The following is a 12,470-nucleotide window of genomic DNA, read 5'->3' on the forward strand; positions in this document are numbered from 1 at the left end:
TGCACGAAGCCTTCCTGCTCCCGCCTAGACCCTAGGCCAACGGCCCTTGGGCAGCAAGCTAATTCCCGGAATCAGGCCTGCCACGCAGGGGCCATTGGCTTGGGGCTTGGGCAGATGAAGGAGGCTGCATGTACCCCTCCCTCGCCTACCCAAGCCCCTTGCCAGTGAACCCTAGGCGGCAGGCCAATTCCAGGAATCAGTCTGTCGCCCATGGGCCTCTAAGTTGGGGCCTAGGTGGAAGGGGGAAGAGTTGCGTAAAGCCTCTCTCACCCGCCTAGGGCCCCAAGCTAACGACCCTTGGGTAGGCGAGGGAGGGTTGCGTGCAACTGTCCCTCGCCCGCCTAGGCCCCAAGCCAACGAACCATGGGTGGTAGGTCGATTCCAAGAATTGACCTGTCGCCCATGGGTCGCTAGGCTGGGGCTCTGGGCGGCAAGTCGATTCCAGGAATTGGCCTACCGACCATGAGCCGCTAGGTTGGGGCCTAGGTGAGCGAGGGAGGGTTGCGTGCAGCCTACCCCGCTCGCCTAGGCCCTAGTCTAGCGACCCCCTAGGCGGTAGGCCGATTCCTGGAATCAACGTGCCACCCAAGGGGCCACTAGACTCAGGCTTAGGCGGGTGGGGAGATACCCGCAGCTCCACAACAACCCAGGCCCGAGCCCGAGCCCGCTACAGTTTGACTTTTTTTTTAATATTTTTTAAATGTTTTTTATTATTTTTAAATTTTTAATTATTATGTTTATTAATTTGTTTATATATATTAATTATTATTTTTAATTGTTTTAAATTTATTTATTTTAATGTTTTCTTTTCAATCATTTATTTTGGTTAATTTTTAAAAAAAATGTTTATTTTTATTTTTTTAGCTTTTTTATTTGTTATTTTTTATTTTTTATTTTAATTGTATTTTTAATTTTTTTAACTTTTAATGTTTCTAATTTTTTTTTTTTTTTTTTTTTTTTTTTTATTTAATGGTTTTTAAAATTGTATGTTCTATTTTTTTTAACATTTTTTTTTGTTACTTTTACTTTAGTCTTATCTTAATCAATTTTTTTGAATAACTAAACTTAAAATGTCATTTTTGAATATTAAATTTATCAAAAATTCATAAAATGTGTTATTTTTCTAATTTTTATATTTAATTTTTTTATAAAAATATTTTATTTAACATGTCATTTTTAGTTTCTCATTTTATTTTTATTAATAATTTTATATCTTTTAATTTTTTTCGGGTTCATTTTTTTTAGTTTTTTGTTAACTAATTTTTTTATTATTATATTTTTTATTTTTTTTTTATGTTTTTTTCAATAATTTTTTTAATGCTTTTTATTTATTTATTTTTAGTTTATTGTTTTCTTTTCCCTTTACTTTTTATTAGTGTTTTTTTTATGAGTTTAATTTTGAGCTATTTAAGTTTAATTTTTTTAATTATTTCTTTGAAAGTTTTTTAATTGTTTTTAATTGTTTTTAGTGGTTTTTTTAAATGTTTTTGTTTGTCTGTCTTTTTAATTAATTTATCTCATCAATATTATTTATTTATTTTTTATGTTTTTTTAAAGCAATTTTTTAAATTCTTTTCTTAAATTATGTTTTTTTTTTTTAAATAATTTTTTTAATATATATGTGAAATATTTTTTTTTAATTATACATATATATGGGTTTAAAGCCCCAAGGGATAGCTCAAATGGTCGAGTTCCCGCTGCTAAGCACTTTCCCAGTTGGGAGGTCACGGGGTCAAATCTCCTCGACGCCCTCGGGGTTAGGCCCGATATGGCCGACCGGCAGATCCCTTCGGGTGGAACTGCCCCGCTTCTCTACGTGGACGTAGCGGCCACTCAATGCCCGTGAACCACATTGAAAAAAAATATATATATATGGGTTTAAATTTTTATCTTTTATAAGTTAATTTTGTTTTTTTATTTACATTTTTATATTTGATTTTTTTTGTCTTTTTGATATAACTTTTTATGTTATATTTTTTTGTCATGTTTTTTAATTTTCCTATGTTTTAATATATATTTTTGTTTTCTTATTATTATTATTATTATTATGGTTTTTTTCAATGTTTTTATATTCTCAATATATTTGGTTGGATATCTATGTTAAAATAAAAAATATGTAAAAGTATTAAGTTTAGGAGAACAATTTGTTGTTGATGGTGTACTTCGTTTGTGGGGTATAGGGTTCTGGAAATCTTCAATATTTTTATTAGTTTTGATTTATTAAATTCAAAAGAAATATAATTTTAATATTATATTACTATTATATTATATATAAAATTAAAATTAAATATATATATATATATATATATTTCTTAATAATGAATTATAGTTTAAAAAAAAAAAACAATTTGCAAATTTCAAAATCTTAAAATTATTTAAAAATAAAATATTTACACAAATTTTCAAAAAAACAAATGTTTTAATGCAAAGTGTATCAAAAACTCCAAAATCGCATATAAATTCATTTGTTTTGTATTGGTGTTCATTCATCATAACTGAAGTGTTTCCTATCTAGTGACTTTAATACATTCTATAAAATAGAAATTATATTTAATAATTTGTTATTAATATGATAAAATGAAAACAAATTAATATAAATTAAATGGTAATAACTTTTTCAAATAATATTAACACCATGGCTAAAACTTGTTGAAATTTTAGGTTTTTCATAGAGGTGATATTTTTATCTTTAATGTCATGCTTGGAATTTTAAGGCTTTTCAGAGACATTATATTTTATCTTTAATACCATGCTTGAAAATCGTTGGAATTTTAAGACTTTTCGGAGACGTGATGTTTTAAATTAACGTCATTATTAAAAGATGTTGTCAATTTATCTTGGAAAAATAAGGACGTTATTCCAGCATCAACACTTTTTTTTCAAGCTATTTTTTCATGCTTTTTTGGATTTTTTTGTTAGAGTTCATGTTTTGAGGTAATAGATGTCATTTGATAGGTAACTATGTTTTTTTATCAAGCCTCTCGTTGATGTTGGATACCAAGCTCACTAATTCCATGACCTTACACCCCCCAAATGATGGCCAAATAGAGAGCTTCAACAAGATGATCGTGCACATTATGTGAATGCACAACTCGAAGCATTCATGCACATGCTATGAAAGTCTCCCCTATGTCTAGAACAGTTACAACAAAGCTCTTCATAGCTCAACTGGCCACAGCCTTTTCAGGTGGGATTGGGATTCCAGCCATTATGTCCCATTGATGTGGTCATACCATTTGCAGCTACTCAGGTAGATTCAGCTCATGTCTAGGATGAAGCTGACAGGGCTAACAGCTTCATTAAGCACATTTATCACATTTGCTAACAGGATCATGACATATTGGACAAATCCAATGCTAAGTACAAGAAACATCATGATCAACATTGGGTGCCACACAGGTTTCAGGTGGGCGACAAGTTTGGTTACGTTTGCCGAAGGAGCATCTCGTTAGGGCCCACTGTAAGCTTTGTCCGCTCCGATATGGGCCTTATAGCATCACTAAGGCTGTGGGACAAAATGATTTTGAGCTCAACATTCACTCATTCCTTGGCCTTCACCCAGTTTTCAATGTGGACCGCCTTCGACTATACTTTCCAACATTACTGGACACATCAGACATTTCAGAATAGTTCACACCAACAGAGCTAAACACAGACAACATGGAACAGACCAGAACTGATCAGATCATGGACATGCAGATCAAGAACACTCGCCAGCATAAGATCCAATTGTATCAGGTTGTCAAAGTTGTCCAACTCCTACACCAAGGCAAGTGGCTCACTAAGGACCAAGTTTAGCAGAAGTTTCCCCAACTCATAGAGGCACTCAACACAATGGGTACCATCATTTCCTAAGGGGGGAGGACTGATCCAAGTGGATATTGGTTGCCAAACACCTATTCAAATTGGACCCCCAACGTTGTTTCTTTTCAGTTCCCTTAATTGTAGAACAACATACTATTTTTGGAAATTTTTCGGGTCCTAAACTTCCAGAGTCATTTTGAGGTAATAAAAGACGTCTTTAAGGAAAATGTAGAGACCGAAAAATTGTCATTCTAGTTTACTAATTTGTTTTCATCCTCTGAGCGCCAAGGGTTAGCTCAATCACTCAAGTTGGGGCCTCGCCAAATGGGAAGTCACAGGGTCAATTCCCGAAAGCTCTTGGGGTCAGGTCTTGTAGTAGGCCGAGGGGTGTCAACCCAGATTTTTCCCGTGGACGTAGCGCCACCCATTGACCGAAGGTGTCTATGAACCATGCCTAAAAAATCCCCAAGGGTTAGCTCAATCGGTCAAGTCGGGGCCTTGCCAGATGGGAGGTCACAGGATCAATTCCTGAAAGCTCTTGGGGTCAAGTCTTGTAGTAGGCCAAGGGGCGTCAGCCCAAATTTTTCCAGTGGACGTAGTGCCATCTTTTGACCGAAGGTGTCCGTGAACCACGCCAAAAAAAAAATGTTTTTGTCCTCCTCTTTGAGATCTTCAAAACGAGGTATTATGATAGCCAATCGGAGATCGTATGCCAAATTTACGACCCTGGGAAGTTGACATTCCAACTTACCCCAATGAGACCACAAGCTTCTGGCACTTTATCTCCTAGGTTTAGGTTTTTTCAATGTTTAGGGTTTTTCATTGTTTCTCAATAATAAAAAGGTCACAGAGCCTCATTATAACATTGTTCAGAGGCATGTAGCTGCCACATCTCTTCTTAGAGATAAGCTACCCTCGCTTGAGCTAGTTTATTTCCATTTTGTATGTAAGCATATTTTTGTTCTTTGAGATTAATGAAATGAAGTTTTATTTTGGTTGCATATCGGTTTTTATGTTTCTATCTGTATTTTGTTACATGCATGTATAAGTCTAGATAAGTGGTATCAGAGTGATCTTCTCTTTCTCTATTTTTCTTTGCATGTCCCCAACGAGTTCAAGGTATTAGGAGTTAGGGCTCGAATTGTTTGAACCTTTGCAAGACCATCATCGCAAACCTCAACGGCCTCCCATGGCAAAAGAAAAGAAATATGAGGGAGCAAGAGGTCCTTTCAAAATATTTCTTGAGGAATCCCTCGAGTGATAGAGGAACGCGATGATAGATAAATTTTCCCATATCCTTTGGCGACTAACCACAGGTGAGGCATCTTCATCTAGTAGTCGCTATGGAGATGCCACTCCCTTTAAGGTACAAGTCAACTTTGAAATTCCCATATTTGAAGGCCAAATAGATGCAGACGTCATAGATAGATGGCTAAATCTGTTGGTAGAATATTTTCGATTTGTGACTTTCCCAATTGGGAAAAGATTACTTTTAGACTCCACAATGTCGACCCCCTTGTCAAAGGACTAGTGGAAAAACTACTATGAACAGAAGGACGAGAGGGAATCCTCATTGTTTTCTGTTGCACCCTCTCGGGATTCTTTCTGATACTACATTAAGGAACTATATTACCCTTTCGGGAGCTATGAATATAAATACATAAAGTGGGCCACGTTGTGGAAGGGAAGGGATCAAGACATGTCGAAGTTCACAAATATTTTTCATACCCTTCTCACAAAGTTGGGTATCAAGGATTCTAAGCAATATTTGGTACTCAAGTATCATGGTTTCCTACACAAGTACATCCAAGACGAGATGGAGTTCCTAGACAACTCCTCACTTGGTGCCGCCTATCTATTTGCTCTCAAGATCGAGCAAAAATTTAAATAGAAGAAGTGAGACTTTGGATCTGTGAATCCAAAGCAAGGGAAAGGCACCCCCTGTAATGTCCCTTAATAATAAATAATAAGTAATACAATATAATATTAAAATACAAGAAAATAAACAATAAACAATAAATAAAAAATAGTAATAGTAAATAAATAATAAATAATAATAAATAATAAATAACAATACTAAAGCTCTAAATAAATATAAATAAAAATAAATAGAAAAATAGTAAAAATCAGTAAAGCTATAAAAGCAGTAAAAGTCAGTAAAGTTATCAAAAAGTAAAAACAAAAGAATAAAACAAGAAAGCAGTAAAGTTGCATGTTGACACATGGAGTGTGTGCATGTGGTTCCCCTTCCAATGTTTGCTCTATTTAATAGATGGGGAGGAAGATGAGAGGCATTCCATCATTCCATGATTCCCTCATCCATTCTCTTGGGAGAATAGTGTTGTGAGACAAAGGATTCCCTGGCAGTAGTACGTTGATTGAGGGCTCGGGGGTGGCCAGTTGTAGCAAGATTTTGTGCAATTGAGCCTATGGTTGGGTGGAGAGTCGTCCCCAAGACTTTGTTGCAGTTAGCATAATTCAACTAGCATTCCATAGGTAAGTTGTCTCTACTCACATTTCTTTTGAAATTTAATGTTAACTAGTTGATAAATTGTGTGTTGATTATAAATCGCTTGATTCGGGCGTGAGCCTTGGGGCTAGAATTGGACTAGGATACAAACCAGGGAGGCTTATGCCTAGTTCCGAAAGTGGGAAAAAGGACAAAGGTTCCTTGGGATTTCTCGGGCGTTGTGAAACTTTCGATGCCTGCTGGTTATACTAGTTCAACAGAGGGTGTCGGCGAGAATGAAATAATAAATAACAAAATAAAATGTTAAATAATTCAACTTAACTTCGGGACTAAGTTCCTTAAAGTGGGGGAGTATGTAATGTCCCTTAATAATAAATAATAAAAATAATACAATAATACAATATAATATTAAAATACAAGAAAATAAATAATAAACAATAAATAATAAATAGTAATAGTAAATAAATAATAAATAATAACAAAATAATAAATAACAATACTAAATCTCTAAATAAATATAAATATAAATAAACAGAAAAATAGTAAAAATTAGTATAGCTATAAAAGCAGTAAAAATCAGTAAAGCTATCAAAAAGTAAAAACAAAATAATAAAACAAGAAAGCGGTAAAGTTGCATGTTGACACATGGAGTGCATGCATGTGGTTCCCCTTCCAATGTTTGCTCTATTTAATAGATGGGGAGGAAGATGAGAGGCATTCCATCATTCCATGATTCCCTCATCCATTCTCTGGGGAGAATAGTTTTGATGAGACAAATAATTCCCTGGCAGTAGTACGTTGATTGAGGGCTCGGGGGTGGCTAGTTGTAGCAAGATTTTGTGCAATTGAGCCTAGGGTTGGGTGGAGAGTCGTCCCCAAGACTTTTTTGCAGTTAGCAGAATTCAACTAGTGTTCCACAGGTAAGTTGTCTCTACTCACATTTCTTTTGAAATTTAATGTTAACTAGTTGATAAATCGCGTGTTGATTATAAATCACTTGATTAATCTAATTAATTAAGTGTTGTTATTTCGAGGCTGTTACATGCCCAAATCACAAAACAAAGGACAAATCCAAGGCAGGGTGACCCAGGACAACCCACCGAAGCTGCAAGCAAAGAACGACACTATGAAGACAAAGGACACAGAGAAATAGTGGGATTTCCATAAGATCCCCACTCACAACACAAGTGGGTGTCAAGCCAACCCGTCATTTGTGGTTGTTAGGCCCATACACTACTAGTGTAACCCCTTATTGTTATTAGTATAACCCACTTATTATATTGATGTACCCATGTAGTGCCCATATTGTTACTATTGTGCCCCATAGAAGCCCACTATTGTTATTATTGTGCCCTTACATTATTATTGTTATGTCGGCTCTGATTATGTTATGACCCCTTAGACTCCTATATATGGAAAGGAGGTCTTTTCATTTGTATCATCCAAGAATTGTTCATTTATGTAATGTAAAGGAGGTTTCCTCTTCGAAGAGGCTGAATTCTAAGGCGTTGATCTATCTTTTCTATCTTTTCTTGAGCTGGTTTCATAACATTTGGTATCAGAGCTTAGGATTCTAGGGTTTCGCTGCTCCAGACAGGTCATCGTGGCATTTTCGCTATAACTCTTTTTCTGTGACGTTTCAGAAGTCGCAAAAAAACCCATTTGAGAAGAAATCGTGTTGAATCTTGGGTCCAAATTTCAGAGCTTTTCGCATGATATTTGCGGAGATATGATTTGAGGAAGTTGGTCTCTTTCCAGACTACTGAATTACATTCAAAACAGTGACCTGGGGAAAATCGTCATAACTTTCTCTCTGAGCATTAGATTGAAATTTTGTAAGAAGGTACAGAAAGAGGACGGACTTTAGTTTCTTGTATGCATTTTTCAGATCCAAAGGTTGAAACAGTGACTCGTGGCACGTCGTACAAGTTCGCTCTACTGAACTAGTCTATAATCAGGTCATCTTGGGAGATTGTGCATAACTCGTTTTTGGAGATTCCAATTTGGATCAGACTGGTGGCATTGGAAAGAGGACACAGAGGGCTACTAAAGCTCACAATTTCAGAACTTAAAGATCCGAAAGTACAGAGTTACAGTCATTTCAAGGTAGAGCTCCTAAAATCAAGAAAAATCAAGATGAGGAAGTTTGATGGCAAGGATCCGGTAAATTGGATACATCAGATGGAGCAATATTTTGATATACATGGTGTACAACTGTTACAAAAGGTATGTACTGCATCTTCATATTTAGAACCAAATCAATTTTTATGGTATAAAGGGCTTTGTTCTCGTAAACAACTTGTTACGTGGTCAATTTTCACGGAGGAAATGATAGCACATTATGAGGATACAAAGAGCAACACCTTCTTTAGAGAAACACCACAACAATTGGAAAGAGTAAAAGGGCTTTGTGACATAGTGGAAAGCAAAATTATGGAAACCAGGAAGTGTACCCCTCACAACTATAAATATGGAAGTGTTGTTTCTCCTAGCCTTCCACAACCTACAAGGGTTACACCACAACAATTGGAAGAAAAAAGAGAAAAGGGGCTTTGTTACAATTGTGATAGCAAATGCACTAAAGGTCATAAGTGTGCTGAGAAGAAATTATTTTACATAGAATATGAAGAGGAGGAAGAAAAGGATCAAGAAACAACAAAAGAAGAAGATATACGCCATGACCCCACCCCAGAGAAAGAAGAAATGAATCAGACCATATCTTGTAAAGCATTGGCAAGAATTACCACTCCTCAAATTCTCAAGATAGAAGGACATATCAAGAAGAAAAAGGTGCAAGAAGTGAAAGATCACATCGAGAAAGAAGAAATGAATCCAACCATATCTTGTAATTCATTGTTCGAAATTACCACTCCTCAAACTATCAAGATAGAAGGACATATAAAGAAGAAAAATGTTCAAGAAGTGAAAGATCACATCGAGCATCAAGAAATAAATCCGACCATATATTGTAAAGGATTGGAAGAAATTACCACTCCTCAAACTCTAGAGATAGAAGGACATATCAAGAAGAAAAAGGTTCAAGCAGTGAAAGATCACATCAAGCATCAACAACAATTTCTCCAACTTTTAAAGGATAACACCACTTCAGTGCAAAATCAAATGAAACAACAGGCACTTAAAAAATGGCGACCTTACCGAATGGGAAGACTCTTCAAGGATGAGGATGTGGAAGCATTTTTTTGTGCTATTTATATTATCCAACCAGATTGGATAAACAAAGCAAGGGATGAATGGAAGAAGGACGAAGAAGTATGGCCACTTATTCAAAAGTTGCAAAAGATCCCAATTCAAACAATATTGCCAGAAATTAAAGAGGAAGGAAAAATCATATTGGAACCTGGAGCAGTCACAGAAACAAGGACTCGAGAGCTACGAAATCGATCAATTTCAGAGTATCTCATCAAGTGGAAGAACTTACCCGCTGAATATTCCACATGGGAGGACAAGAATTTTATACAAAAGCATCAAGAACTACTCAAGCATTGAGGACAACGCTTTTTGAAGGAGAGGGGCATGTTAGGCCCCTACACTACTAGTGTAACCCCTTATTGTTATTAGTATAACCCACTTATTATATTGAAGTACCCATGTAGTGCCCATATTGTTACTATTATGCCCCATAGAAGCCCATTATTGTTATTATTGTGCCCTTACATTATTATTGTTATGTCGGCTCTGATTATGTTATGACCCCTTAGACTCCTATATATAGAAAGGAGGTCTTTTCATTTGTATCATCCAAGAATTGTTCATTTATGTAATGTAAAGGAGGTTGCCCCCTCGAAGAGGCTAAATTCTAAGGCGTTGATCTATCTTTTCTATCTTTTCTTGAGCTGGTTTCATAACAGTGGCCAAGCTGAAAGCTTTTAAATCATATGCATGTTCCAAATTTGAGTCAAAACCTGACAAGGGGAACAACAAAGGGAATCATATTATTGATGCAGAGCCCAGTGCCATTGTTTCCACCACCAAGCTCCAGAATATTGAGCCCGAAGATCCAAAGGAGGGGGCGCGCCTCTTCCACTCACAAATGTGGGTGAAGGGTTCTCCATTTCAGTTCATTGTCAATAGTGAAAGCCAAAAGAACCTCATTTCAGCATATCTTGTGAAGTGGTTGGGCCTAATGACCACACCACACCCATAGTCGTACACCATCGGGTGGATTCACCAAGGACGAGATCTTCGTGTCAGCCAGCATTGTTGTCTTTCATCCATCATAAATCCCTTCATAGATGAGGTATTGTGTGATGTTTATCCTCTTGAAGTTTCTGATATATTATTAGGCCAACCATTCTTATGGAAGTGTCATGTTGTGTATGTGTATAGGCCTTTCACTGTTATTATTTCTTTTTAGAAATAAGTTATACAAGATATCGAAGGTAGCACCGCCTACCGACATCTCTTTCATCTCTATGAAGTAATGTAGTAAGATCGTTTCCCATACCGGGAAATTTTTCCTCCTTATGATTCGTCCTCGGGGAAAGAATAAGGTTTTGGCCACATTTTCAGCCTCTAGACAAGAATCCTCCACACTACAGCAGCAAATGGAAAAGTTCATGGAGTAGTACATGGATATCTTCACCTCACCCATAGGGGTACCCCTACACTATCAAGTCAAGCAATCCATCGATCTATCCCTGGGCGCACCGCTACCCAATAGGTTGATCTATCAATGCCCTATTCTAGAGAATGATGAAATCAAGGGGTAGACTCAGGAGTTTTTGTAGAAAGAGCACATCAGACTGACTTCATCACCCTGTGGGAGCCCGATCATGTTAGTACAAAAGAAGGGCAGGACCTGGAGATTCTGTATTGACTATCAGGCGCTAAATAATATCATTGTTCAGAATAGGTATCCAATCCCATGGGTTGATGGCCTTCTAGACCAGCGCAATGGGGCCAAATATTTCATCAAGATTGAATTTAAGTCTAGCTAACCAAGTATCAATCGAACCCTCTGATGTGTGGAATATTCCCTTCAAATCTAAGGAGGGCCTTTTCGAATGGTTGGTCATGCCTTTTGGGTTGAGGAATGCCCCCACAACATTCATGAGGTTGATGGACAACATCTTGCGTCCCTTCACCAACTCATTCATGGTATTTTATTTGAACAAAATCATGATATTCAGCCACTATTGGGAAGAGAATCTCCACCATATTCAATAGGCCCTCAAAAACCTGTGACAATATAAATTGTGTGCCAGTCTGGAGAAATGCACTTTTGGTATGACCTAGGTTCAATATCTGGGGTACATCATTGATAAGGGGTGTGAATGTGGACCCAGTCAAGATACAAGATCTTCGGGATTGGCCAGCCACAACCACTCTAATAGATCTCCACATCTTTCCGGGTCTTGCCAATTTTTATCGTAGGTTCATGTTGGGATTCTCTCATATCACTTTGCCTTTGAGTCAAGTCACCAAAAGTAGAGCTAAAAAAATTTATTTTGGTTTGAATCCCAACATAATGAATTTGTCGAGTTAAAGCATTGTCTCTGCTTTGCATTGTGATATTACTCAATAGGGGCATCCAGTATCTCTAAACTACACTGTGATAGTACTCAGTTGCATCTAGTGGCATATCATAGTGAGATGCTTTTATACATAGTCTTAAAGTATCCAACCAATGAAAAATATATGTATTTCTCTGCCCAGGCATACAGAAAATGGAAGCAAAACATTATGGGGAAGGAAACGGTCATCCACACAAACTACCGACCCCTGTAGTTCATACAGACACAAGGAAAGTTGCGGAACGATCACCATCAGAAATGGTCCACATACCTGCAAAAGTTCCATTTTAATATTAAGTACAATAAGGGCAGCACTAATAGTGTTGCATACTACCTTAACCAATCATCGGTTATGGAGCTGACCACTATGCTTGACTCTTGTGGACACGAGACTTCGGGGTGGCCGAATATTTGCAGAGCGATCCAGAATTCGGCAACACATACCAGATACTCCTGGAAGGCAAGCATGTTCTTGATTTTCACCTCCAGGGGTGCACTATTATGCCACCTGGGACACCTTTTTGTTCCTTCAAGCGAGTGTGTCAAGATGATTTGGGAGGCGCACTACAATCAGGTCATTGGACATTTCGGAGTAGAGAAAATAGTGGCTATGTTTCATAAGTATTTTTATTGGTCGAACCTTTGACATGATGTTGGGAAGT

Source organism: Pinus tabuliformis, chromosome 4_1, assembly GCF_031772625.1.
Source record: "Pinus tabuliformis cultivar Carrire ecotype Pingquan chromosome 4_1, CPIR1, whole genome shotgun sequence".
Classification (NCBI taxonomy): Eukaryota; Viridiplantae; Streptophyta; class Pinopsida; order Pinales; family Pinaceae; genus Pinus; species Pinus tabuliformis.